The sequence below is a fragment of the Tachypleus tridentatus genome, chromosome 3 (genome assembly GCF_004210375.1).
Source record: "Tachypleus tridentatus isolate NWPU-2018 chromosome 3, ASM421037v1, whole genome shotgun sequence".
Taxonomy (NCBI): Eukaryota; Metazoa; Arthropoda; class Merostomata; order Xiphosura; family Limulidae; genus Tachypleus; species Tachypleus tridentatus.
The window spans coordinates 87,927,427-87,955,314 of NC_134827.1; the positions used below are offsets into that span (position 1 = coordinate 87,927,427).

A 27,888-nucleotide genomic window follows, 5' to 3' on the forward strand; every position below is an offset into this window, starting at 1 on the left:
TCATGATTTATGCTCACAACCTGCTCAAGCATTATGCAATTTGACATGGTAACATGGACCTACAAGTTCATTGAATAATCTACAAAATTTTTCAGACAAAATATTTTTTTGATCTTTTAACAAGAAACTCCATGATTCCCATATATTCAGACAATTTTCAATAAAAGCAATTGAAACATTTGTATCTCAGGACTGCTGGTATGGGTATTAACACTTTTACCAATAAAGCCAAGAACAACATTTGGACCTGAAGATGACCTAAGAAGGTCAAAATGTTCTCTGCTTTGTTAGTAAAACACTTTCAAGTGTTTTAAAACAATTCAAGTAAAGTAGAGCAGTGATTCATCTTGTTGGAAGACAGCTCTTCATAACAAGCTAGGAGTTTGGGAATAAAGAATTCTTGTAGCATGTGAAGATATGAATTTCCAGTAACAGTTCATTTGTCAAAGAAACAAGAACAAAACGAGTATTAATACAGAACAAAGTTTACAAGCCTCCTACTTGTATTTATATTAAATCTTTGTTATCTCAAATAACGAAACAGTTACTCAACTTTATTTTTGGTATATTCATTTTTAAACAGCCTCTATTTCCATAACCTTTAAAACCTCCTTAATACACACCTGCAGGTTTTTTGTGTTTTTCTTCTTTTGCAGTATCCCTGTATATTACATCTAGTATTTTCTCTAACACAAGCTGTTGAAAAATGTTTAGGGTAACATGAAAAATTGGTAACTCTGACCCCAAGTGAGCACATGTGAATGATTGAAATTAACTAAAGTGTTTACACCTATATACACAAACATGATTACAACAAAGAATTTGGAAAGACTTGTTTCAACCAAGTTCACTTTGCCACACTATAAAATAGCCATTAGTAAAGTGTGAGCAAAAAACTAGAATAAAAGTGCAAGTAAACTGTTTAAAAGTTTCACATTGAGAACAAACCTGTTTATAAAGACAAGACAAAATTAAGGCTGCAATTATTGAAATATATTCTTCTGTTAGGTTTTATAGGAGCCAATTTTTTTTAGAGTAGGTGCATGTAACTTGTTGGCAATAAATTTCACCAACAACAACAAAAAAAGGGATAGCACACAATCCACTTGCTTTAAAGTACATTTAAAACATGTCAACTGTATACTAAAATTCATTGTACCATTGGTTATCACATTTGTATCCTGTGTGTTTAAAAATCATCTCTTTCTTTGTAATCCACACAGGCTGGTTCAATTGCTTTAGAAACCCCTTGACAAGACAAATTCTTTATTCTGTTGTTACAATGTAAGGCTATGACACTCATTTTAAAATTTGCCCATTACCTCTAACCTGCTACTCTGTCTAAATTCCCTTATAACTTACCTTGCTTAATTTGCACTAACTTGGTCACTTGGGTATACATATATATACATATTGCCCAACTGAGGCTTAGATCTATCAACGAACTATGAGGCACTATGATATAACTATACTCACTTAAAGTAATGAGAAAATTTCAGAAAGTTTGAGTAAGATGATGTAAGTGCACAGCAAGTGGAACTACACAACAAATGATTTGCAAACAATTACATAAGCAAACCTGCAGTAAATTATCACTTCTAAAAATACTACGTTTAACACTCACGCTTTATAACTAGCTAAATCATAACTGCCATACTAAATTTCAATGAAACAGTCATGTATATCTAACAACTTCATTTTTCTAAAACAGAAATACAAAATTTATTATAATGTTACTCCTTAGTTTTCAATTTTATACGTATGACCTGATGTGTGTAAACTTAGAAGAATAGCAAAGTCATTTAACCACCTTCTACTTTGTTCATCCTGAGTAGTAAATTCTAAAGATTTTTTCTGAAAGAAAAATAAAGATATTATAACACAATTTATTTTGCTCACTATGATTTTAAAACAGAAGTTTTGTAAAAAAACAACAAAGAACAAAATCAACAGACACAAAGATTTCTATAAGCAGATTAAAAAAATATTGTGAACCTTGATTAACTCTTAAATCCAAGCAGATGCTACCAGTGTCCAACAGAAAATCCTGATTTATCCATTATACAGTGACAGCATCCAATGAAATTTATGATTACAACCAAAAATGTGCTCAGAAAAATTAAATGCCTTGATATTTTTTAAAAAGTATTTATCAAAACATATATGTTTAGGTGACATATAAGATGTAATAACAGGTTAAGAAAAATACATTTCCACTATGACAGCAAACCATTTCCTCCTCCCAAGCTAATTAACAGTAGATATTCTACTTAACAAAAACAATAAACCATCTTTAGTAAGATCAATACATATTTAAAAATTCATCTTTTAAAAAAATTTTAACTTTTATTTTTTTCATCCATAGCTATAAAAACAAAATCTGGCACTTACTCCATGGCAAGTGAGGCAGTTTTCATTTACTTAATAATTCATTTTTCTTTTCTCAAAATATCAGTATTCTTTCTTAAATAGGAAAAACTGAAAACAGTATTCCATGTGAGATCTAACTGGTGCTTGTATAGAAAGACAGTTACCTCATTTTAATGTAATCAACATGTTTTCAATAACCTAAAATTCTGTTATCTTTATAGCTAGGCTATTAAAGAAACATAGTAACTAATTAATTGCAGGGTTCATTAATTGGCCAAACTGAACTCGTTGGTTATTTTAAAGGTAAGTCTGAAATAAAATGTAAAACATTCATGTTTTCAGGAGTTTCTAAAAAATCACTTTATAAAGCTATAAATTTGGTTTTGATTTCCACAGTATGTAAATTTGAGTATAACAACAACCATAATGGCAGTATTTCAATTACATAAGTGGCGAGAATAATATGAAAACAGTAACGCCTTACATTCAATCAGTACCACATTCATAAACTGTAACACAGTTCAAATCAAACAAACTTGAATAAACGAGACATGATTGCAAAAAATGAAAATGGTAAAATTTGGATTACTGGACAGTTCAAATAATCAAAAACTAATGAGAAACACTGGTAAAATTTGGATTACTGGACAGTTCAAATAATCAAAAACTAATGAGAAACACTGGTAAAATTTGGATTACTGGACAGTTCAAATAATCAAAACTAATGAGAAACACTGGTAAAATTTGGATTACTGGACAGTTCAAATAATCAAAACTAATGAGAAACACTGGTAAAATTTGGATTACTGGACAGTTCAAATAATCAAAACTAATGAGAAACACTGGTAAAATTTGGATTACTGGACAGTTCAAATAACCAAAAACTAATGAGAAACACTGGTAAAATTTGGATTACTGGACAGTTCAAATAATCAAAAACTAATGAGAAACACTGGTAAAATTTGGATTACTGGACAGTTCAAATAATCAAAAACTAATGAGAAACACTGGTAAAATTTGGATTACTGGACAGTTCAAATAATCAAAACTAATGAGAAACACTGGTAAAATTTGGATTACTGGACAGTTCAAATAATCAAAAACTAATGAGAAACACTGGTAAAATTTGGATTACTGGACAGTTCAAATAATCAAAACTAATGAGAAACACTGGTAAAATTTGGATTACTGGACAGTTCAAATAATCAAAACTAATGAGAAACACTGGTAAAATTTGGATTACTGGACAGTTCAAATAATCAAAAACTAATGAGAAACACTGGTAAAATTTGGATTACTGGACAGTTCAAATAATCAAAAACTAATGAGAAACACTGGTAAAATTTGGATTACTGGACAGTTCAAATAATCAAAAACTAATGAGAAACACTGGTAAAATTTGGATTACTGGACAGTTCAAATAATCAAAAACTAATGAGAAACACTGGTAAAATTTGGATTACTGGACAGTTCAAATAATCAAAACTAATGAGAAACACTGGTAAAATTTGGATTACTGGACAGTTCAAATAATCAAAACTAATGAGAAACACTGGTAAAATTTGGATTACTGGACAGTTCAAATAATCAAAACTAATGAGAAACACTGGTAAAATTTGGATTACTGGACAGTTCAAATAATCAAAAACTAATGAGAAACACTGGTAAAATTTGGATTACTGGACAGTTCAAATAATCAAAACTAATGAGAAACACTGGTAAAATTTGGATTACTGGACAGTTCAAATAATCAAAAACTAATGAGAAACACTGGTAAAATTTGGATTACTGGATAGTTCAAATAATCAAAAACTAATGAGAAACACTGGTAAAATTTGGATTACTGGACAGTTCAAATAATCAAAAACTAATGAGAAACACTGGTAAAATTTGGATTACTGGATAGTTCAAATAATCAAAAACTAATGAGAAACACTAATTTGTATTAACTGATCATTTTATTTGATCCTAATCACTATAATCTTTACTCATAATTAATTGGCTGTGTTGATTAATCAAGTTAATTTTTTAGATCTAATTAGCTTTGCTAGTCGTAACAAAGCCCTACCATGATAGCTTTGAATGATTTATCCATCAGTATGCCAAGATCTTTGAGTCACACTACTGACTGAATTCATATTTATAGTAAGTATGTGACTCAAATTATAATAATCACAGTGCATTAATTTACACTTAATATAATTACTGGTCATTTGTTTGATATTTTTACAATTTACCAAATGATCCAAGTCTTTTTACAGTACCTATCCAACCTAAATACAGCTAGATACACATAATATCAGCAACTTTACTATGATTTTATCAATAAATTCAATTTAAAAAAAGTCCTAAGTATGGACCCCTGAGGGACTCCACTAGTAACAAAGGTATAGTTTGATTGGGCTTCATCAATAAGATTTTAACTTCTCTTGCCAAAGCACTCTACTACTCAATTAAAAGTCTCCACACCATCCCATATGGATGTGATTTTTCATAGTTAATTTCTCTGAAGAATTTTTATGGATAACTATATACAATAAATCCATGTAATAAGTAACATCCTCGATAACATCCCTTAGAGGCTCAATTCCAAGTTTAATATTTTGCTCATCTTTAACATACTTAAGAAAAATTCTTGCTATTAGTGTTATCATTGTCAGCCAGTTGTTTCTCTTAATTATTTTGCAAATTTACCATTCTGTTTGTTAAACTACTTATCGTACACTCGGTGGCCACTTTATTAGGTACACCTGCTCTTTAATGCAAAAAGCCAAACGGCAAATCACGTGATTGCAGCTCAATGTATAAAGCATGCAGACATGATCAAGAGGTTCAGTTCTTTGATCAAACATTAGAATGGGGAAGATGCCTGATATAAGTGACTTTGACCATGGAATGATTGTTGGTACCAGACTTGGTGGTTCCAGCGTCTCAGAAACTGTTGATTTCCTGGGATTTTCATGCAGTGCAGTCTCCAGAGTTTACAGAGGACAGTGCAAAAAACAACCAATGAGCAGAAGTTATGTAAGCAAAAACACTTTGTTAATGAGGGAGGTTGAAAGTGGATGGCCAGACTCATTCAAGCCGGCAGGAAGACCTCAAATACTTAGCCACTCTTTACAACAGTGATGTATAGAAGGGGATGTCTGAATGCACCTCGCATTGAACCTTGAAATGGATGGGATACAGTAGCAGAAGACCATGCCAGGTTCCACTTCTGTCAACTGAGTACAGGAAGATGAGGTTACAGTGTGCACAGGATCACCAAAACTGGATGATTTAAGATTGGAAAAATATTATATGGTATGGAGAATCTTATTTTCAGCTGCGACATGCAGATGATAGTGTCAGAATTTGGTGTAAACAGCATAAATCTATGGATCCATCTTGCCTTATGTCAATGGTACAGATTGGTGGTGGTGGTATAATGGTGTGAGGAACATTTTCTTGGCAAACAAGGCCCCTTGGTACCAGTTGAGCATATTTTGAATGATACAGCATAACCAAGCATTATTGCTTACTACGTGCATCTTTTTATGGCTACAATCTACCCATTTTCCAGTGGCCACTTCCAACAGGATAATGCACCATGTCACAAAGCATGCATCATCTCAAGCTGGTTTTATGAACATGACAGTGACTTCAGTGTACTCCAATGGCCTGTATAGTCTCCACACCTCAATCCAGTAGAACACCTTCGGGATGAGGTGAAACAGAAGGTTCACAGCATGAATGCATGGCTGACAAATCTGCAGGAAATGCATAATGCTATCGAATCATCATGGATCAAAATCCCTAGGGAATGTTTCCAGTAACTTGTTGAATCCATGCCACAAAGAATTCTGGAAAAAGGGGGTTCTACCCAGTACTATATTGGTGTACCTAATAAAGTGACCACTGAGTGTATATATTGGGTTGTCCAGAAGTAAATGTTGAAATTCTCACGATGACATTTAAAAGCTGAATATTGAGTGACTTATTGTTGGTTGGTTGGTTTAATCCAATGTTTGTCACTTACAAGGTGTCTTAATTGTCTACTGTTTCAACTCTGCTCAGAGTAAGTTTTTCAACCCCAAGGCAGCATGGACAAGAAGGACTTTCGTGTGATTTTCCTCTATGATTTCAAACTTTGGTAAAAATCTACTGAAATTACATAGAACATCAACCAGGCATTCAGCCATGGACTAGTTTCTGAATATACAGTTCAGTGTTGGTTCCAAAGGCTTTGACATGGAGATGAAAGTCTTGTAAACCATGAAGGTCATGGAAGGAAAACATCCTTAGATGAAAACACATTAATGGAAGCACTTAAAACAGACTCTCGCACAACAGTATGTGAGCTTGGAGAAAAGCTAGCCACAAGCAAATCAAGCACTGCCAACCACTTAAGTGAGATTGGAAAGACAAAAATGTTAGATAAGTGGATTCTGCATGAGCTGACTGAAGATCAACGAAATTGGCATTATGAGAACTGCTCTGTGTTGCTACTGCAGAACCAAAATGACCCATTTCTTGAATGGATAGTGACATGCAATGAAAAGTGGATTTTTTATGACAGTTGGAAATGATCTGCACAATGGCTCAATCACAAAACAACCCCAAAGCCCAAGTTTCACCAAAGGAAGGTCACGGTGACTGTATGGTGGACTGTAGTCGGCATCATTCACTACAACTTTTTAATCCAATGGAAACAATTACAGTGGACAAATAACTGTCAAGAGTTGACTAAAATGCATCAAAGGTTGTGCGAGAAACAACCAGCTCTGGTCAATCAAAGAGACCCTATTCTTCTTCATGACAGTGCTCATCCCCAAGCATCCAGAATGACGCTCCAAAAATTGAATGAAATGGGAATCGAGGTTCTGCCTCATCCATCTTATTCCCCAGAACTTTCCCCTACAGATTATCATTTTTTCAAGCACTATGACAACTTTTTGTACAATAAAAACACTTTCAAAACCAGGCAGCTGCAGAAGAAGTTTTTTGGGAGTTCTTTGACCATAGAAACTCTGATTTCTACAACAGAGGCATAAACAGCTTTGTTACACATTGGCAAAAGTGTGTTGAAGCAAATGGTGCTTACTTTGATTAAAGCATGTTTTACAACATTGGTTTACACTTTTCTAAACTTCACAGTTTAAAAATGACATTTGGTGTGTTAGCCAAGAAGATTTACTTTGCGCGAATAAGTTAATTTGATTTTACGTTAGTCCTAGATTGCTAGAGAGGTTTAAAAGTCATTTATACATTAGGCCTACAACAGTTAACGAGTAGGAAAGTGTACAGATGTTTAACTTCAAGCTAATTTAAAATAGTTTAAAATAAGTTAATGACGAAAAAACAACAATACAACGTGTAGAGTAGGTTAATAGACATATGCTTTCTATTTCCATGTTGAGGTAAAATTTAAAAAGATGCATTATTAAAATAGAATATTTGTTTATCATTTCATTACAAATTGCCATACACAACGAATTTTCTGAATCTACTTGAATTTTTTGTAGTAACAGGTGAATTCTATTGTAGGTTAGTTGAACTATCAAAAATGAAACAGGTAAAGACGTTCTTCACCATATAAAACGTATCGTTCTCTTTTAATTCGGGAATTATATTTAAAAACGCCTCAATCAGTAAATTCACCATCAATCAACGTATTACGTTGCCTTTTCTTGCGTTTGGCATAAGGTGAATGTTTACTATTTCATATTTAGAAATAGAATACAACTACAAATGTGACGATAAAATATTCCTGCAACTCAAAGATTCTGGTCCAATGTTTGTTGGTGAAACTGATGAGGAGCCCATTAATAATGATGGGAATTTTCGGGCAATTTTGGGCTACAGGGCAAAGGGTGATGTCAAGCTTTCAGCAAACCTTAAGAGTACAAAGAGAAATGCTACGTATCTGAGTCCTCAAATTCAAAATGAAATCCTCAATGCCTGTAATACTCATGTTCTTGATGCTTTGATCAACAGGATTAATGCTGCAAAGTGTTTCTCAATATTAGCTGATGAAACAACAGATATTTCAGGCATTGAACAGTTTTCGCTGTGTGTTAGATATTTGCATGCCAATGACAACTCTGTTGCAATGAGAGAAGATTTTTTGCAATTTATACCTTTTTATGATGTGACAAGCAGAAACTTGTCTGATGTTATTATAACCAATCTGACAAAATATGGTATTGACATGGCTTACCTGCGAGGACAAGAGTACAACCGTGCTGCCTCTATGAGTGGGAAATTCAATGGTGTCCAGAGACACATAACTGATAAATTCCCACTTGCACTCTATGTACACTGCAGTGCCCATTCTCTAAACTTGGCAATTTCTGATGCTTGTAAAGAAGTTCCTGTGCGAAATTGCATGGGAGTAATTTCTAGCATTAAAAGCTTTCTCAATACACCCTAACGAAAGCACGTTTTGGCTCTTTCGGTGGAGAATAAAGCACCTGAATCGAAAAAAGTTTGAAAGGTCTCTGCCCCACCCGGTTGGTTGAGAGGCATGACTCAGTCATTGTCTTTCTAGAATTAATCCATGCAGTTGCAGATGCCCTTGAGACCATATCAGGTTGGTAGGACAGAGATTCTGCCACGCAAGCCAATCAATTGTTGTGTTCTATAACACAGCCAGAATTCATCATCACTAAATTGTTTTCCTTTAGTTTACCTCTGTGCAACTTACTGCAGAAACAGAACATTGATTTAGGTGCTGCGATGCATCACGCAGAAATAGTGGAAGATTTAATCCGTTCACTCAGAAATAATACTGTGAATGAATTTAACAACATTTTCTGTGAGGCTCAAACTCTGTGTAGTGAGCTTCAAATTGGCATCATAATGCCCAAGGCAGGCTAAAAGACAAATGTACCGTGCTAACCCATAAACCACTAGCCCTGAGGAGTAGTTTTGTATTGTTGTATTTGTACCATTTGTTGATCACTTTCTTTCACAAATATGTGACCGTCTGTCCAGTCACAAAACTCTTCTTACAAACTTTATGTGTTTACTACCATCAGAATCTACCACAGAACGGTCAGAACCTACAGCACAAAAATGTGATCAAATTAAAGAGTTGGTCAATATATACAGGTCTAGCTGCAGTAGTTGAACTTAGGGTATGGCACAAATCACCTGCGAACAACAGACCAAAAAATGTCATAGATGCATATGTAATGTGAAATGCAGAAATGTTCTCAGTCATTTCTATACTGTTGAAAGTATTTGCCACCCTGCCTGTGTCAACGAGCTCAGTGGAGCGTTCGTTTTCAACTCTCAGAAGACTCAAAACGTATTTGAGAAATACCACCACTGAAGATCGATTGAATGGTTTGGCTTCATTATACATTCACAGTGATATTAAAGTTGAACCAAACTGTGTTGTAGATGTCCTGGCAAGAACGAACAGGCATTTGAGTCTTTCATAGACATTCGATTGTATTTCTATAGTTCTGACAAAACTTGTTGTATTAAAAGAGTGTTCAATCAGAAATTTGTATTTGACCACTTGTTGTGTGTGAAATTATCTGCCATGCAATCACGGATCTTTATGAAACTTCACAGGTGGCAACTGGACTTGTCTAAAAAGTTTGGGTTCATGGGGGTGTTTAACCCCCAACCCCCCTTGGCTACGCCCCTACTGACACAAACAGACATTGATACAATTATCAGGCTCTTTACTGCTAGTAGAGGTCTTGTGAGTTTCCATCTTGGTTGCGAGTCGTTGAAATTCCAGCTGATATGTTGTCAAGGCTGTATGAATTAACTCCGTCAGGTGTTTATTTGTAAGGATTACACGATGCTTCGATTTCACAAACACCATTACAGAGTACAGTGATTCACAATAGTATGATGTGCTGAAAATTGAATGAGTCGCACACTGGTTTTCTTCAGTTCATAAATATTTTCAATATTTATATATTGCTTTCAGAACTGAATTGTAGAATGGGATTTATGGATCATTTTTAGATCCAGGTCCTCCTGTAGTTCTACTAGTCCCATTTCCACAGCAGATGATTCTGTAACCAGAGGTTCGAGAATTGAACAACCATCATTGATAACATCAACCATAAATGGATTTACAAGAAAGGCGAAGCAAGTCTTCAGGTTCTACAAGTTCTCAAACCTGTCTAGGAAATTATCAAGCAGTCCTTGTAATCTATCTTTGTATTCTTCCAGTTTGTGGTCTTTTATTTCAATATCAGGAAATATATTTATTCTCCCTTTGAGATTGGGAAAGTAACTGAAGTTTTTTGGCAATGTTCCTCTTTGAAAATGTCTTTTTTTATTCCGAAAGCTGAAAATTGTCTGAGTAAGATCAGAAACAATCTTATCCTTCCCTTGGAGTGATGCTGAGAGTTTGTAGATGATTCATTATATTAGAAAGGAACATTAGATCTTGCATCCATTCATCGTTTCTCAGTTGAGGATAGAATTTTTTATATTCTTCAAGAAAAGTAATAATAGGCTCCAACAAATCCACAAATCTCTTTAAGACATTGCTGGTTGACAGCTACCTAACAGTGCAGTTGAAAGAGACTTCACTCGGTTTATCTTCAAGCTCCAGTTCTTCAATAAAATTTTGAACTATCGGTGTGTCTTCCCATTTACGCGTATGAAAGTGACAATTTCAAGAACAAATTTCATATCTTCATACTTGAGGCATCTGGCTGCCAGATGTTCACAATGAACAATGTAATAAACAGGGAGAAACTCTGGAAAGCTGATACCGAAAACTGGTTTCTAGCGATATAAGTATGCAAACATACCGCTTTTCCATTAGCAGTTCCAGTTTTTCAGTGGATTGAGATAAAAGTAAGTTGGATGATAGGTATTTTACAAACATATCTTCCATGTCGCATTAAACAAGTAGCTGCAACTGGCTAGCTGTAGCAACTGCAAACTAAGTGAAAAACGGCTGCAAGTATGTTGTTAGAATGCTTATTATTATATAATGTTTCTTTTTTTAGTTACCAAAACTTTATGATTTTTAAACATAGGAAATAAATACTATTAAAAATTACACAGAAGAAATAGTGGTATTTAAGTGCTTAATATAAGATATATTAATGGGCGTAAGGCCGAAATGGTTTGTTTTGTTTTTTGAATTTTGCGCAAAGCTACTCGAAAGCTATCTGCGCTAGCCGACTCTAAGTTAGCAATGTAAGTCTAGAGGGAAGGCAGCTAGTCATCACCACTCACCGCCAACTCTTGGGCTATTCTTTTGCCAACAAATATTGGGATTGACCCCACGGTTGAAAGGGCGAGCATGTTTGGTGCGACGGGGATTCGAACCCGCGACGGCCGGAATAGTATTAAATGTTCATTGGCTGTTAAATCTAACTATTACTCACTAGCTTCTAAGTATAGTGCTTGTTTGTTTCTAATTATTCGCGCAAAGTTATCTATATACAGCCATCCCTAATTCTGAATAGACAGTCTATAAGGAAGGCAAACTCTGGAGACTCTCTCATCTGACCAAACACTGAAATTCAATCGTCTTGTGTAATACCCAAACAACCTATGAAGGTGTTGACAATATTGCGTCATCCATGAAACACATAATACATGTAAACATTTTCATAGGTTGTCTTGGTATTACTTCAACTTTTTTTTTAAATATGTAAATGAAGCTTCTCACTTAGTTCAGAAGATTATATGCTAAAACGTGCACGTGATTCTACAACACTAATGACATTCTACAGTTAACTGTGAGAATATAATTGTTTCTGATGCGAGTGAAGAGAATCAAAAAACACGTTAGTAAAAATAGATCACTTGTGAATGATAAACGAAACGTATCTTGTGAACTCGATACATTATTTCCCATATTAGTAATATATAGTAATCAAAGAGAGATGATGGTGTGATGCAATACCTTTCTCACTAGTATGTTATGTAATTAGAAAAAAACAACAGCAGAAAATATTTATCTTTGTTGTTTTGTTAATTTCGCGCAAAGCTACATAGCTTTAAAGGTTTAAACACCATACTACAAGGGTTTAGAAATCAAAGACTGGGCAGGGCAAGGACATTCTATACAAAACCTTGTTTCAGCTTGAATTGTATTCAAGATTCTGAAGGAAGAACATGCAAATGGGACTGTTAACAATACAGGTATCTTATGGATCACAAAATGGAGTGTACTAACTGTATTTTCAATTTTCAATAAAATATTAGCTAGATTAACAAAATGCTTTGACGACATTAGCTTTAGAGGCAAAGCTTCCGGTGAAACACAACAATACCTTCATGAATGATACAATTTGATTTTATCACATCTAATATCTATATTGTAAGTTTATACCTGTTTAACCCTTTTCAAAACGTTTAAGGTCTGGTTAATGTTTTCTGTTCATTATGAGTAAATGTGTAAGAGAAGGTATATTAATTTTAAATTTTTGTGGCTTTTAAAATCCATGTTGGCTGTTCCCATGTACCTCAATGTTGTAGAAAAAGAGAATTACTGACAGTTATTAACGATTATACATGATCACCCTACCACAAATCATGATATAATATATCCACGAGATCAGGCAATTATATTACTGAGCAACGGGTGGACTACCTACTCACCAAATTTATTTGTATTTAAGCTACGGACGTGTCGACACTTAAAATAAACCTGACCTTAATCATCCCGTTTTATGGTCTGTTATTTCAGAGACATATGACAGTCAATTACACACTGTATCAACGACTTTACTTTAAATACAAATGTGAATATAATTTCGAGAACAGTAAAATACACTGTATGGAACGATTTCAGTGGATGCATGGCTGGTCAAAGGTCAACTACCAAGAACAAGTAATTAAATCAAAAAGGTTAAATCAGTACATTGTACACTTTAATATATTACCAAACTATTATATTGCAAACTATTTGTTTGTGACACTGTATGCATGTCTATCAATATGTGACTTGATTTGTGTGTATATCAATTTGTTTTTCGTAAATATTCCCATTACTATTTGTGTTCAAATTACAAACATTTTAGCTTTCATTTTGCCAACGTTTTAGTTTGGCTTTATTGTATGTTACGCATTTGAATCATTTCTGAAGTTACCACAAGAGGAATATTACAGTTGTATACTATGTGTTTTCTAGTGCCATCAGTCATGTATAAATTTAGAAATACCTAAAGGATATGTGCTCTTTATCTTTGCTTCTGTTATGACCAAATGACATTGATAACGCATGCAATCTGGGAAAGCTGATCCAATTCCTACAAATGTCCCCCAGTGGCACATCGATATGTATTTGGTCTTACAACGTTCGAAACTGTGTTTCAATAGCCGTGGTGGGCAGAGAACAAATAGTCTATTGTGTAGCTTTGTGCTTAATTACAAAAAAAAAAAAAAAAAAGCCATGAGTATATACTGGTTTTCTCGAGGCATTCACATATTTTATTGAAGAACTCTTGACAGTTATTAATGCCTTGTGTATTAAATGTCAATTGGTCTCGACTTTATAAATGATCGACTTGTGTCTTGTTTCTGTAACTTGTTGAAGAGGTGAGTACACATCTCTGCCAATGCCAAAGGAACACCCAAGGACCTGGACCATTCCTTTAACCCTTTCCAGTCTAAAAATACGATGTTCTTTTTCTCTCAAGTTTAGAAAGATTAAGTTTTAGTTCATACTACATTTCAAATATTTTCATGTGTACATACATACATAAAGACACATGTAAATTTCACATTTAGAAAACTGATCAGTCTATATAAGTCTTATTATTTGTACTAGGTACACATTTTCAGGGTATTTTGAAATGCTCTTAAAACATGTCACCAAAGAACTATTCTGGTCTGTTACGATGTCTTTAGCAACATATTTGTGTACAGGTGTAAAGAATAGCTAGATGTTCTGCCCTCCATTTATTTATTTATGGGATAACTAAGTGATGTAGGCAACATTGCAGGAATTAGGCTATTAGTACAATTATATAGTAGTTTCTTTCATTCTTCTCTAAAATTCTCTGTACAACTCCTCGGTATGGATTCCTGTACGTGGTGAGGGGACCTCCCAGGAAAGGTTCTGTTCTTTCTGTTTGCCTCCTCTGGGATCTAAACATCCACCCACGTGTTTGCCGAGCGTGGCGACCCGTGAAGGGGAGGAGAGAATCCTGGTGGTTGAGGGGTCCAACCCTAACACACCACTTTGGCCTTGAATTCCTGTAGACGGGTAGCCCTTGGGTGGTCTCCCTTGGGTCAATCGGCTGGTCCACTTGGGCTAGAGTCAACCAAGTACCAGTGTTGGAAGTTCTCAACGGGTGTTGTGGACATTGTGTCTGATGTTGGTGTTTGGGTATAGTGCTCACGAAACCATGGCGTTGCTGCAATGTCCTTGCATGACATTGTAGTGCATCCCCTCGTAGGGCTCCATGGTGGGTGGGGTCAGTGGGGACCGAAATTTTCTTTTTTTCCTATGGATCCTCCTAGTAAAAATTTAAATAAAATAATGAAAAAACAGTCAATAGGTAAACGACCACGTCTTGAAGACTCTGAGCAGCAATCTTCAACATCTGTAACACACGTACCTCATCTTCTTATATTACATTCTTTTTCAGAAAAATCTTAAGGGCAAATGTCCCCATTTTTTATTCAGAGGGGACTAGAGGGACTTGCTGGCTCTCCAAAGTCAGTAAAGAAGCTTCGATCTGGAGACATATTGGTTGAAACATCCACATCCCAACACAGTGAACTCCTCTTGAATTCAAAGGCAATTGGGGATGTGCCTATTGAGGTTATCCCTCATGCTACCTTGAATTCATCACGAGGAGTTATTGTTGAGAGGGATTTGAAGAACGTCCCCGAGTTAGAGATTCTCGCTGGTTTCTCCACTCAAGGAGTTTTTGCAGTGAGGCGCATCTCCACTCGCAAAGATGGAGTTACACTGCCGACAAATATCCTCGTTTTGACATTTACATCACCACGTGCACCTGCCACCATCAAGGCAGGTTATCTAAATTGCAGGGTACGGCCGTACATTCAAAACCCTCTCCGATGTTTCCAATGTCAGACGTTCGACCACTCAAAGACGTCATGTCGTGGTTCCCTGACATGTGCTCGTTGTGATGGCTAGACCACGATGCCTATGAGTGTAACACGGTTCCACATTGTGTCAACTGCAATGGTTCTCACCCTTCCTACTTTCATTCTTGCCCTAAATTGTTGGAGAAAAAAGAGGTGCAGCATTTGAAAACGACTCATAACATTAGTTATCCTAAGGCTCGGAAATTGCTGTCCGCCACTTCATTTCGGACATATGCTGCTGCACTTCGTTCCACAACTACAGTGGGAATGCAGACAGATATCTTTGTGCCTCCAAAGATACGTGGCCATTTACCGATGTTTATTAAAAATATTTTAATGGACAGGAGATTCCAAGTTCGTGTGGGTTCGACACTTTCCCATTCTTTTCTACAGGAACTTGGGGTCCCTCAGGGGTGTTTTGAGTGTCATACTTTTCAGTATAAAGATTAATGCCATCACTGAACAACTCCCTCTCACTGTTGCAAACGGGCTCTATGTCGACAACTTTTACATCTTGTGTCAGTCGTCGAACGTGAGATATATTGAGCGGCAACTACAAACTGCCCTCGATCGTATATTGAAGTGGACCACGGCGAACGGCTTTAATCCCTCTCTCTCTCTAAAACCATTTGCATGCACTTTTGCCACCAAAGGGGTATTCACCCTGATCCTGAACTCCGCATTGGTGAAGTTCATCTGCAAGTGGTTCCTGAGACCAAGTTTTTGGGGCTTATCTGTGACCGTAAGCTGACCTTTATACCACACTTATAGCAGCTACAGGTCAAATGCACAAGAGCAGTGAACATCCTCCGTGTTCTCTCTACCACCTGTTGGGGAGCGGATCGATGTTCTACGTTAAAGATATATCGTTCTCTTATTTGATCGAAACTCGACTATGGATCAATGGTCTATGGTTCTGCCAGACCCTAGACCTTAAAGATGCTGGTCCCCATTCATCATCAAGGACTTCGACTCTGCACTGGGGCTTTCCAACCCCCCCCCCCCAGTTCAGAGCTTATACATAGAATATCATGAACCTACTTTGCACCTTCGCCGTTTGCAACTGTCTTTACTCTATTCTTCGAAACTTTTTCCTTACCAAAGCATCCCACCTGGGGTTGTGTTTTCCTTCCTCGGTGGACCATACTTTTTCAGAACATGCGCAACTGGATGAATTGGGTCTGCCCTTGGATGACATTGCAGAATCTACTGGTTAACCCATCTCACCATGGCTTATTACAGTCCCTATATGTGACCTTTCTTTAAGTCATCTGAGAAAAGCAGATACTCCCGATTGGAAGTACCGTCTTTTATTTACTGAACATCTTTCGAACAATCTTTTCATTCCAATTTATACGGATAGTTCTAAATCATGTGACTCTGTGGGCTCTGCCATGGTTTGTTGCTGTTCGGTGGTTGCACGCAGAATCCCCTCTACAGCTTCTGTGTTCACTGCTGAACTGTACGCCATTTCTCTTGCCCTGGATCATATTAAAGCTAAGCAGCACTCCATCTGCACTATTTATACTGACTCGTTTAGTTCTCTACTGGCCCTGGAATCGCTTTACGTTGGTTCACACCCTGTTCTCGCTGATATTCAAACCGACTGGCCCATTTCTCATTGACATCTACTTCTATCCAGTGTTTTTGAATACCAGGCCACGTTGGTATTCGCGGGAACGAGCTTGCAGACACGGCAGCTAAATGTATCTGCTCTGGCACTATCACCACTGTGCCTATTCCATACATGGACTATGGTTTTGTATTCAAGGCTCGGCTCCGTGCCAGCTGGCAGTCGACTTGGAGTGAGCAACGCGAAAACAAGCTTTTCCAAATAAAACCCTGTATTGGACTTTGGCCGTCTTGCTTCCGTAAAGATCAGAAGGAGGAAGTTGTTCTGGCTAGACTACGCATTGGTCAGTTTTTTAACTCATCGTTTTCTTTTATCTGGAACTGACGCACCAGTGTATAGTCTATGTTACACTCAAATCACTCTAAGCCACATTTTACTTTCTTGCCATCGTTACGACTTTCAATGACGGCACTATTTTAAACATGTTCTGTCCCAAGGTTTGTTCATAACATTAGACAATGTTATTGGTGACGGTAACACTGTCCACCTTGATAAAGTTTTTAGTTTTTTAACGGCCATTATTCTTTTTAATGTCATTTAAGTTTTATATTTCTCATTAAATCTTTTTTATTGTGGTTCCCTTTAAAGAGTCACAATCTCTCTAATTCGATTTGAAATTAGAAAATTGCCGTAACATTAAATAACTCGACACCAGAAATAGAAAGGCAAACTTCAGGTGACTAACGTTGCTATTTGAATTACCCGTTAGTCGTTCTGGCGAGTTATTATTACAATTTTGCTGCATGTCTTTTAAAACACTTTTATTACTTTACCTTTTGATAATGGCCGTAATGACACATAACCCGGAACCAGGACTGGAAAGGCCAACTTCAGGTGGCTGACGGTGATTCTTGTACTTTCCCGTTAGTCTTCCTGGCGGGTTATGATAATTACCATTATGCAACGGAAAGTCTTTAACAACTTCTTTTACTTTGGTGTCTCTCTTAACATTGTAGACTAGATGTCAACGTTGGTTTTATGCTATTTTTTTTTTCAATGCTGTTTTGTTTTACCTTCACTTCCTTCTATGTATTTTACTACATTTACTTTTACCTTTTTACCGGACGTTTGGCGCAGATAGCCAAGCTGCTTTGTGCCATAAAACACTAAACCAACCAACCAATCTCTGTGCAATTAGAGTAAGGCCATTTATTGTACTGTACATTTATCTTGCCTTCATTCAGTTGGCCATATCTTGTTTTTGTAGCTAAAGCTATATTTTCCACAGTGTGTTTAGTCTTTATTCCTCAACTCAGTCACACCAAAGATTAATTTTCATCTGATACATTTTTACCATTCTTATTGAAAGGTTATAAGTGTATCCAAGAATACCACAGAAATATGGAATGCTATATTTGGTGTTGAGATTTTGGTTAGTTTTGAAGGACCAAATATCTAAGGTTCTTAACATTTATATGTTCAAGTCATCTTTATTAAATTGAAACATAATACATTCATGACTACTATAAGATACAAAAAAGACTCTCATACAACAAGTTAAAATTAGCTGCATAAACTTATTACTTTTTTCAATAAAACTGTTGCACACTGAAGAAAACCAATAGAAAATGTATACTAATTCATCAAAAATTAAATGACTTAAATGTTTGTCAGCCTATAAAATAAAATTATTTTAAACACTGGTAGAGAAATCTTGCACTTCACAGAAATAAATGTTTTGTTTAAATTGAAATGAAAAAAGTAGCAGTCTTAGAAATATGAATGTTTCAAAAATTCTGCAGCTAGCACTTTGACCACTATGTTACAATTACACATAAGAACATAGATATATTGCCATGTCTTGAGGATTTCTATGGAAAAGTTACTTTATATGTCTCATCATTTTTAAGAGTAGAACTTAAAACACAATTTTCTAGAAGAAAATTTTACAGACTCGTATCAGTTTCTCAATCCTCAAAAGTAGAGTTAGATGGCTGACTTTGGACAATGTCCATGAGTTTAAGTATTTTGAATTTTGCTGTTACTTGGCTATTAGGTATAATGATATATTTTGTGCAAATAAATTTGTAACCCACCTTAAAAGAAAACATCATGTAACACAAAAGTAAAATTCTAAGATATAGAGTACAAATACATATTTAAATGAGGTTGAAAACTATAACACATTTATACATTAGTTTTAACTGTTGGAGTTTCTGATAACTCCGACACTTCTTTTGCTTCAGGTTCGTTAAATTTTGCTTTCTTTTCAGGGCTACATTTTTCTCTCACTGTATCTCCTGCTCCATCTTCCAATTTTCTCTTTGAGAAATCCTTATCTGGTTGTTAAGGTTCTGCATCTGTATCTTCATGTAATAAACAAAGAAACATATTTTTAGATACCAGCACTACAGTACAAATGTATGAAACTTCCATATATTGATGTTTGAATCTACAGACACTGTCATTTTGACATAAATTTTTATAACATAGTTTTTCCCTTGCATCTGTAATAACAAAAGGTTAAAATTCATATTTAATTAACCACTTTCCTGGACTTACCACTATTATCTTTAACAGATTCCTCATTTACAACTTTTGTTGACTCTCCCAATTCATGTTCAACTTCCTCTTTTGGTTGTTTGTCATTTTGCTCAATTTTTCCTTCGTCTGTTACAGTTTCAGTCTCTTCTGTTCTCTGCAGTAAAAGATGTATTGATAAAATTTAAAATTGTTTTGAAATGAAACACACTAGGAACACAAAATTTTACACAGGAATAACAAGAAAAATTCATTGTTAATACACACATGCCACACACACTCTCTCCAAATAATTCTTGTCACTTGCAACTAATAATGAAACCCAAATTTCAATGTTTAACAGCTTCAAGATAAAACTTATTTATACAAATAGCCAATGTTATGCATAACAGTTCTGTGTATGATTCATCAAATGTGGTCTACATTTCAAATTATATTTAAATACAGCCTAATTTACACAGTATATTTCATATTAAGAATCTTAAACCAATTATAATTGCAACGATCCTTTTATAATTTGCGAGATCTGTTAAGATCATACAGGAATCATGTTATGAAATTTTAAAAACAACACCTTGGTATAACAACAAGCTCTTGGTCTATTTCCAAAGACAGGTTGTTTTGACTGCAACATTCAACAATTATATGACACAGAAAAAACTGACTTTTAAACAGCAAAAATATTTTTATAAGAATATATCACAGACTGTTGTGTTGAAGCAAATCAATATATTAATGGTTAAAATTTAAGTACAAGCATTTTAATTTAAAATACTACAGAATGTACTATTTTATTGCAAGTACCTCTTCATTTGTCTTTGGTGTTTGCCCCTTCAAATCATTCACAACAATTTCAGCTTGTTCTGAACTGTAAAGTATATTGAAATTCTGATATATATACTTCCTTCAAATGCAAAAAATATGCTTGTCTAAAGGTTTACTACAATAACTTTTCTGTTTATGATATCACTATTCAATTTTCTAACAATGGTCAACAGATTTAAATTTGCTGATAACATTAAGGTTCTAGTTGTTACTGACTGCCTTATAAGAGGATTTGGATTGTTTGGAGAGTTGGACAAATATATGACAGACTGTTTTTAGTTATAATAGATGCAAAATTATACATCTGGGATATCATAATTTACAATATTACGGAAGAAAACGACCTTGGTGTTCTACACGATCAGTCTCTTAAATCACCTAACCAATGTGCTTTTGGTAGTGGCTAAACAAATAGAACTTTGGGTTGTATCAATGGAAATAATTAATATAAGTCTAGTAAGGATGTAATGTTATATGTCATTGGTTGAGCCACATTTAAAGTATTGTTTTCAGTCTTGAGTTCCTCGCATTAAAAAAGACATTGAATTATTGAAAAGAGTTCAGAGGAGGGCTACTAGGATGATGCCTACCTGAAATGGAAAGGTTAAGGTGTCTGAACTTGGTTTCTATTCAATAAAGAAGTTACTGGGAATCTGATTGAAGATGCTTAACATAATGTTGATGCATCATTTTTCTTTATGTATTTAATGGTGAAAATGGTAAGACTAGGAAACCCAAATATAAATTATGGACAGGAAGAAGTCATGCTCAACTGCAATAGTTTTATTTTTGTAATGGGGTGGTTGGTCTCTGAAATGGGTTGTCTTCAGGTATGGTGGATACTGTCAATTTAAAGGAGTTTTATGGAAAGCTTGATAAATATTTGGATAAGGGCTAGCTTTGAAATTTGATTTTAAAGGGTTTGTTTATTTCAGTGGATAAGACAGCCTAGATTTACCAGGAAGTTATAATACTAAATATAAAATATTCAAAATCCAATCAAACTGATAGATGCTCAAGTCTCAAGTACATATTTGAGTCTCCAACACCACCTGCTGTAGCACACGCATCACCTGAAATCAAAGTTGGGCGCCAAGCAATTTACAAGTCCCATAAAATTACTTTTAGTTTTATAATTTCGTGTCACGTGTTTCTAGACTAGGGAACTAACTAATGATTAAATAAAAATAGTAAAGGTTCAATACCTATGTCTTATACATCGTTTGCAGGGTTTGTATTGTAACTGTAATCCTTCATTCCACGTGAAAAACAAGGATTCTCATCATAAACTTAAAGGACACAAAATAGCTAACTGCAATTCAAAATTAAAATTAGCACAATGTAATTAATAATATTATTTAGTAACTTTAGCAAAGTTACTTCCGTAAAAATCATACCTGATGGAACCAGTCTCTCTAGCATTATTTCTCAAACCGCAAAAACCGAGATGTGTTATAAACGAGTGTTTTGTATTTGTTTTAATAGGTGGTATGTTTTTCTGAAATTAAGCATTAAGCATAAAGCTACATAATGGACTGTCTACGCTTTGCCCATCACGGGTATCAAAACCCGGTTACTAGCGTTTTAAGTCCGCAGACATCCTGCTGTGCTAAGTAGGTTGAAGAAAACAACAAAAACATTATCTTTCTTCTCAGTACAACTTCCAAGTTAACATAACAGTAAATTTTATTCTTAGTTGTATTTGTTGGAGTTTTAACTAACTAAATAACCTGTTAGTCCTGACACTCAGAGACTAATTTAGCTTATTACGTTTTAAATTAATTGTTTACTATACTCTACGTCTAATTTACACTATAGTCTAAATAAATTCTATTTTAAATACAGGGTGCCCCGTAAGTCCCTACCCATCCATATATCTTATTTGCCAGTTATTGTATCCAGGGTGTCATCAGTATTCTTGCACTCATGTACCCACGTAACTGTCACAATACGCTCTTCAAGTGTAAATGGGCTTACATCGGCCATATTTCTCTGCAAAAAAAGAAACAAATTTATAATACATGCGTAATTGAATATAACATAATAACATATGGATGGGTAGGGACGCACGGGACACCCTGTACTTTAAAAATAGGTTCTGAGGCAACTTGCTCTGAGTGGTAAGAACATTAATCTTTATTACCTGTACAAAAATATTATAATTAATATTTTACACAAAGTTAGTAGGTTTACTTAAAAATACCTTTGTTCTACTTGTAGTACTGGCATTATTGATGTTGTATCATACAGAACAAAGACTAAAAAAATTTTCAACCAAGGTAGTCTTCCCAACAGTAAGACAACGAAACGAGTTATAAAACAGGCCCCAATACATATTTATATTCATTTTTCAATCACGTGGCTCTAACGTCCAATGAACACAGTTCAAACGATGGAGGAAAGAAGTTGCGTTTCTGTGGCGCGAAACTGTTATTGAATGTCGATACTTTTATATATTTGAAATTGTTTTTTTACACTCGACCTCTGTGGGTTTTTATCCAAACTGTCGTAATGTTACTTCATTCAGGACACTGTGTCAACTTATATACTAAATTAATTATTAGAGTAATTAAGAAGTACTTAAAGTATTTACAATAATTATTCGTATTTCATCAAGATTAACCTATCATGACATTAATCTCAACATTATAATAAAATTAAAAGACAAGCAATGCATATTCAGTACTTTATTTTACTTTATTCAAACAACTCATATTTGAGTCTACAATAGTACTTGCCACTAAAAGAACAAAATATGTTAATTTTTATCGCTTATTTCATAACACGAGGTAAAATAGTACACATTTCTGAATATTTTGCATTTAACATAATGCTAACACAATAATGCACAGGAATAATTAACAGTTTCTTGCAAAAGTTTTTTTTTTATATTTTGCTGAAAGTAAATTTCCTGATACATTTGACTTTATGAAAACTCAAAGTCCTAGTTATATCAACCTGTTATTATAGCAGGAATGGTATTATCAAGAAAACAAAAGCATAACTTTATTCATTTCATATATATCGTGTGAAACACGACTTAATCTCTCACACTTTTCAGTCTAGCAAACATCAACATTTAATAAAGCATTCTACTTTTATCTTTATAAAAATTATCATTACGTTTGAAGGACTCATTTGAATGTGGAAGTGTCAGTAATAACTGGTTTTTATGGTGTTACATACATAATTGGAACAATTTTGTCACCAGCAAGGTGTTTGCCAATGTCAGTTGGTATTGGTAGTTCCAGATGTTTATGATTTGCACGATGATACAACAACAGTTGGTTAAGACAGCTCAGGAAATAATACAGAAACGCGTTTTCAGTAGGTGGAAGAAGTCTGAGATCAGAGTTTGTTGAAACAAACGAGTGTTAGCGCCATATATCGACGTTGTTAAAGTCCCCTTTACAATACAATAAAACGAAAAACAACGTTGTTTCTGATACAACTTTATAAGAAACATGAAAGTCACCAGTTCTTTCAAACTGTGAAATACGTTGGTGTAGCTGATCGCTTTTCTTTTATGTAAGAATAAGACGTGATGTCACATGAGTATATAAAAGTATTCCAAGTTATTTTGATTTTGCTTCATAATTTGTCGATAAAGCACGTACAGTCTTTACACGTACACTGTGTTCTGCTACCGGTATAAAACAAAAATGGTACATTTAAGTTTTTATTATATCAGTGTAAGAACTTACAACTTGTTTTATTTCTAGGCTTTCTGGGCAATGTGCCAGACAAGCGATAATTTTGGTATCACTTCGTCACAAGACAATGATTCAAAAGTTGCCTGCACTTTTCTCCGCAAGGTAACACATCTGATTTTGTGTAGTAATGCTCCTCCCAATATTATTGTTACCTCTTCAGGAATAATGTTGTCATAAGAAATCTGAAAGATAGTCTACAAAGAAGATATGTTCTTTGACTTTACATCAACTCTTTAAGCTCAACGGTTTCAACTGTATCTACTAGTACGTACTCTTTGGACTGACCAAAACCAATTCTGTGCTCTTGATCATCTGCCTTGATAACACTGGGGAACACTCATTTTGTTGCATTTAAAAAAAGACCTTTCTATAGTCAATTTGAGTGTGTTGATTTCAAATCTGAAGCCGGTTTTTGTCTGCAAGCTACAGATTTTATGCAATTTGACATTTTTATTTATTTTTTAAGGCAGACCATTGTGTTTTCCTTTGGTCCAGTCTCGAAGCATTTCCTCACAATTGTGGCACACAACATGAGGAGCCCATTGCTTGTCTTGATCACCAAGATGAACTTCAAAATATGCCTTGTAGGCACGCTTGACGAACGAGGATATGTTACGTCTCTGACGATTGAGTGTGTAGCATCCACATATGTAGCAGAAGGCATCAGGCTTGTTTATGCAATGATATCTATTTTTGGAAGCCATGTTTGATCTGAAACAAAAGAAGAATGATCAAAATATTAGAAGCTATATATATATATGGACGTGAAAATGCTTATACATGGTTTACGCAAGTTCACATTTGTACAATTTCATTAACCTCAAATTGCATACAAACTAGAGCTTGTAGAGAAAAACTAATTTCAGATTTGAAATCAGCGCCTAAAACTCCTTCAGAATCAGTTAAAATATCCAATGCAACTCAAAGTTACTGAAAATTACACTGTTCCCCAGTGTAATTTAATTTCAGACTGAGCAGATTTATAATGGTCATCAATCATGTTAATGTGCTTACAAGAACTATGAGAGATCTATAACATTTTTCAACATAAAAACTGATAACTGTTTATAGTACTTTGTTCTCAATTATCAGTATTTTTGCACAAATTCCATGACAGTAATTAAATATATGATTGGTAAATCTTAGTGTGGTAGCTCCTGCTTTTGTGATAATCGCCCTATCTTTTAGCTAGTAAAGTGGCCAAAACGATAGCATCGTTTGGTTTTTCTTCATCGAAACGCTTGAAGTATTTTGTCTTTGGAAATTCAGCACAAAGCTACATAATGGCCTACCTGTGCTCTATCCACCACGTGTATCAAAACCTTGTTTCAAGCAGTGCGAGTTCACAAACACAACACTGTTCCACTGAGGAGGAGCTTGAAATGTTATTGTTGTTTAGTTTAAGGACTGAGACAGAATACTTTGTTCATTCAAGACAGTATGTTTCATTTCTTGTAAACTCATCTATTTATCTATCTATATATGCTGTATGAAACATTAGGCTCTTGTGACAGCTATTTAATTTTGATAGATCAGTGTCAGAGCACTTGCAAATCATCTAAGTGTTTTTGTCCGATTAAGTGTTTGTGTGTTGGGGATTTCTGTTTCTCTGGAAAGCTTTTTTATTCTCCTCAAATTGCTGCTATTTCATTTTCTCTCACTTGACCAGAAGATGAAAATTTTGCATCAGTAGCAATATTTATCAAGTTCTGAAGATGGTGTAGAGTTGTTTAATGGATTTATCATTTTATTTGTAGTGCATCTGGAATCTTTTTTTTAAAAGAATCAAGTTTGTTTTTGATGTTTTTTATCATTCTCTGTGATGTTGGATTCCCGCATCTTTATATTAACCATTGCCTTCACAGATTCGGACAGTATCATTGAGTGTTTCAAATATAGTTGTTTTTGGCCAAGAGGTTTAGAGAGATACCTTTCAGCAAATATGTATTCCTTTTTGTATTGTCCGTTTGCTATAAGGCAAAACTTGTTCATACTCCACTGAAGTATCCACTAGTATTATGCACTGTAAGCTGTGCAGTTAAGAAACATTAATGAACACCGGATTGAGTGTTAGGCAGATCTTTCATGTCTTTCAGGTACAGAGGCAAATAACTTGCAGTGATGAAATAGGGTAGCATATGTTTAACTTGTTTTAAGTGGCAAATACAATTACCCTCTCTTTCAACCCATGTGTAATTTCTTAAGGTTTATACTATTGTTATGTAAATTAAACAGTTTGTTTTTGAATTTTGCGCAAAATAACACAAAAGCTATATGCACTAGCCATCCCTAATTAAGCAGTGTAAGACCAAAGGGAAAGCAGCTATTATCACCACCCATCCCAATTCTTGGGCTACTATATTACCAACGAATAATGGGATTGGTCGTAACATTATTACGCTCTAATGGCCAAAGTGGCGCTCATGTTTGGTGTGATTGCGATTTCAACTCACGACCCTTGAACTACGAGTTAAGCGCCCTAACTACCTAGTCATTCTGGCCCCTCTATAGTTTGGATAGGATAATATTGCAGGACATATTTCGTGGTTGGAAAATGAAAAAATAAAAGGAAATTGATTAGTTTATATGAGAGACTTCTTGTTTGTTTTTTGTTTTTTAGAATTTAGCACAAAGCTACTCGAGGGCTATCTGTGCTGGCCGTTCCTAATTTAGCAGTGTAAGACTATAGGGAAGGCAGCTAGTCATCATCACCCACAGCCAACTTTTTTACCAATGAATAGTGGGACTGACCGTCATGTTATAACGCCCCCACGGCTGAAAGAAGGCCGAGCGTGTTTGATGTAACAGGTACTCGAGCCCATGACCTTATATGAGTCGAATACCATAACCACCTGGCCATGCCAGGCCATTGGAATTGAAAATGGATAATTGTAGTGTACCAAGTATTACTTATTCTTTTATATCCTTTATTGTGAGATAAGCTCATTAAGCTTGAAAACTGTATTTAAATATTGTAGGATTATGTGTACTGTTATTTTCTGGGAGAGAGAACTTCCATTATCTTTGAGTGAAAATTGAATACCCCTCTTCCACTAATTGTGATGATATCTTACAGATACCAGTTTTGGTTAATCGGTAATTTATCAGAAATTTTGCCTCCAGACGTTTACTTCCATGAAAGAAAAAGTGAATAGTTTCTGTCTCACAGCATTTTATGTATCTGTGAGTTGTATCAAAATAACTTAAAAATGAAGAAGATCAAAGAAGACAATTTACTCTAACAATTAGACAACGATAAACCTGTCACATGATCTAATGCAGTAATACTTTTTCTTGGTACATACTTTTAGTTTGAGCTTTGAGTCAGGGTATGCTTCTAACATAACTTGCTAGCAAATTAAGAATAATTTTATTATTACAGGTAAATCAAGAGATAATTCAAAGTTTCAGCCACTACCTTTAAAGCTCTAGAATCTGCTCAAGCATTAGAATAAAGCCTCCTGCCAATGTGTTGATCCTGGACAACCACCAAAGCAGTTCTTTGACTACAGCGGGAGGAAGGGTAGTAGGATCCTGCATAGTCTACTAATTATGAAAAGCTCACAAATGAGCCTGACTAAATGGAACCATGGTAGCCAAGGAAGACCACATCCCCAAAAGCATAGCACATCGGAAGTTAAATTTCATTAACCAGTCTACTCGAGCTGTCGTCTTCTGGAGCAGCTGAAGTTTATGATGGGTAGACTCCTGTTCAGAATGAGTTAATAGTAGCCGGTTATCCATATAATAATAAAAATGCATCCCAAGAGCATGGCGATGATGAGAAAAAGATCAAAATATTTAACAGAAATATACAGGGTTAAACAAAGC

General features: G+C 35.0%; 1 long non-coding RNA gene across 1 annotated transcript; it reads right to left on the reverse strand.

Moving 5' to 3' along the window:
* Positions 1 to 18,534: 18,534 nt before the first annotated feature.
* LOC143246128 (uncharacterized) lies at positions 18,535 to 22,650 on the reverse strand. The gene is made up of 4 exons (XR_013025808.1): positions 22,548 to 22,650; positions 20,324 to 20,387; positions 19,541 to 19,676; positions 18,535 to 19,344 (listed from the first exon to the last, which is right to left on the reverse strand). It is a non-coding gene; the product is annotated as an uncharacterized LOC143246128 (long non-coding RNA).
* Between the last annotated feature and the right edge of the window lie 5,238 nt (positions 22,651 to 27,888).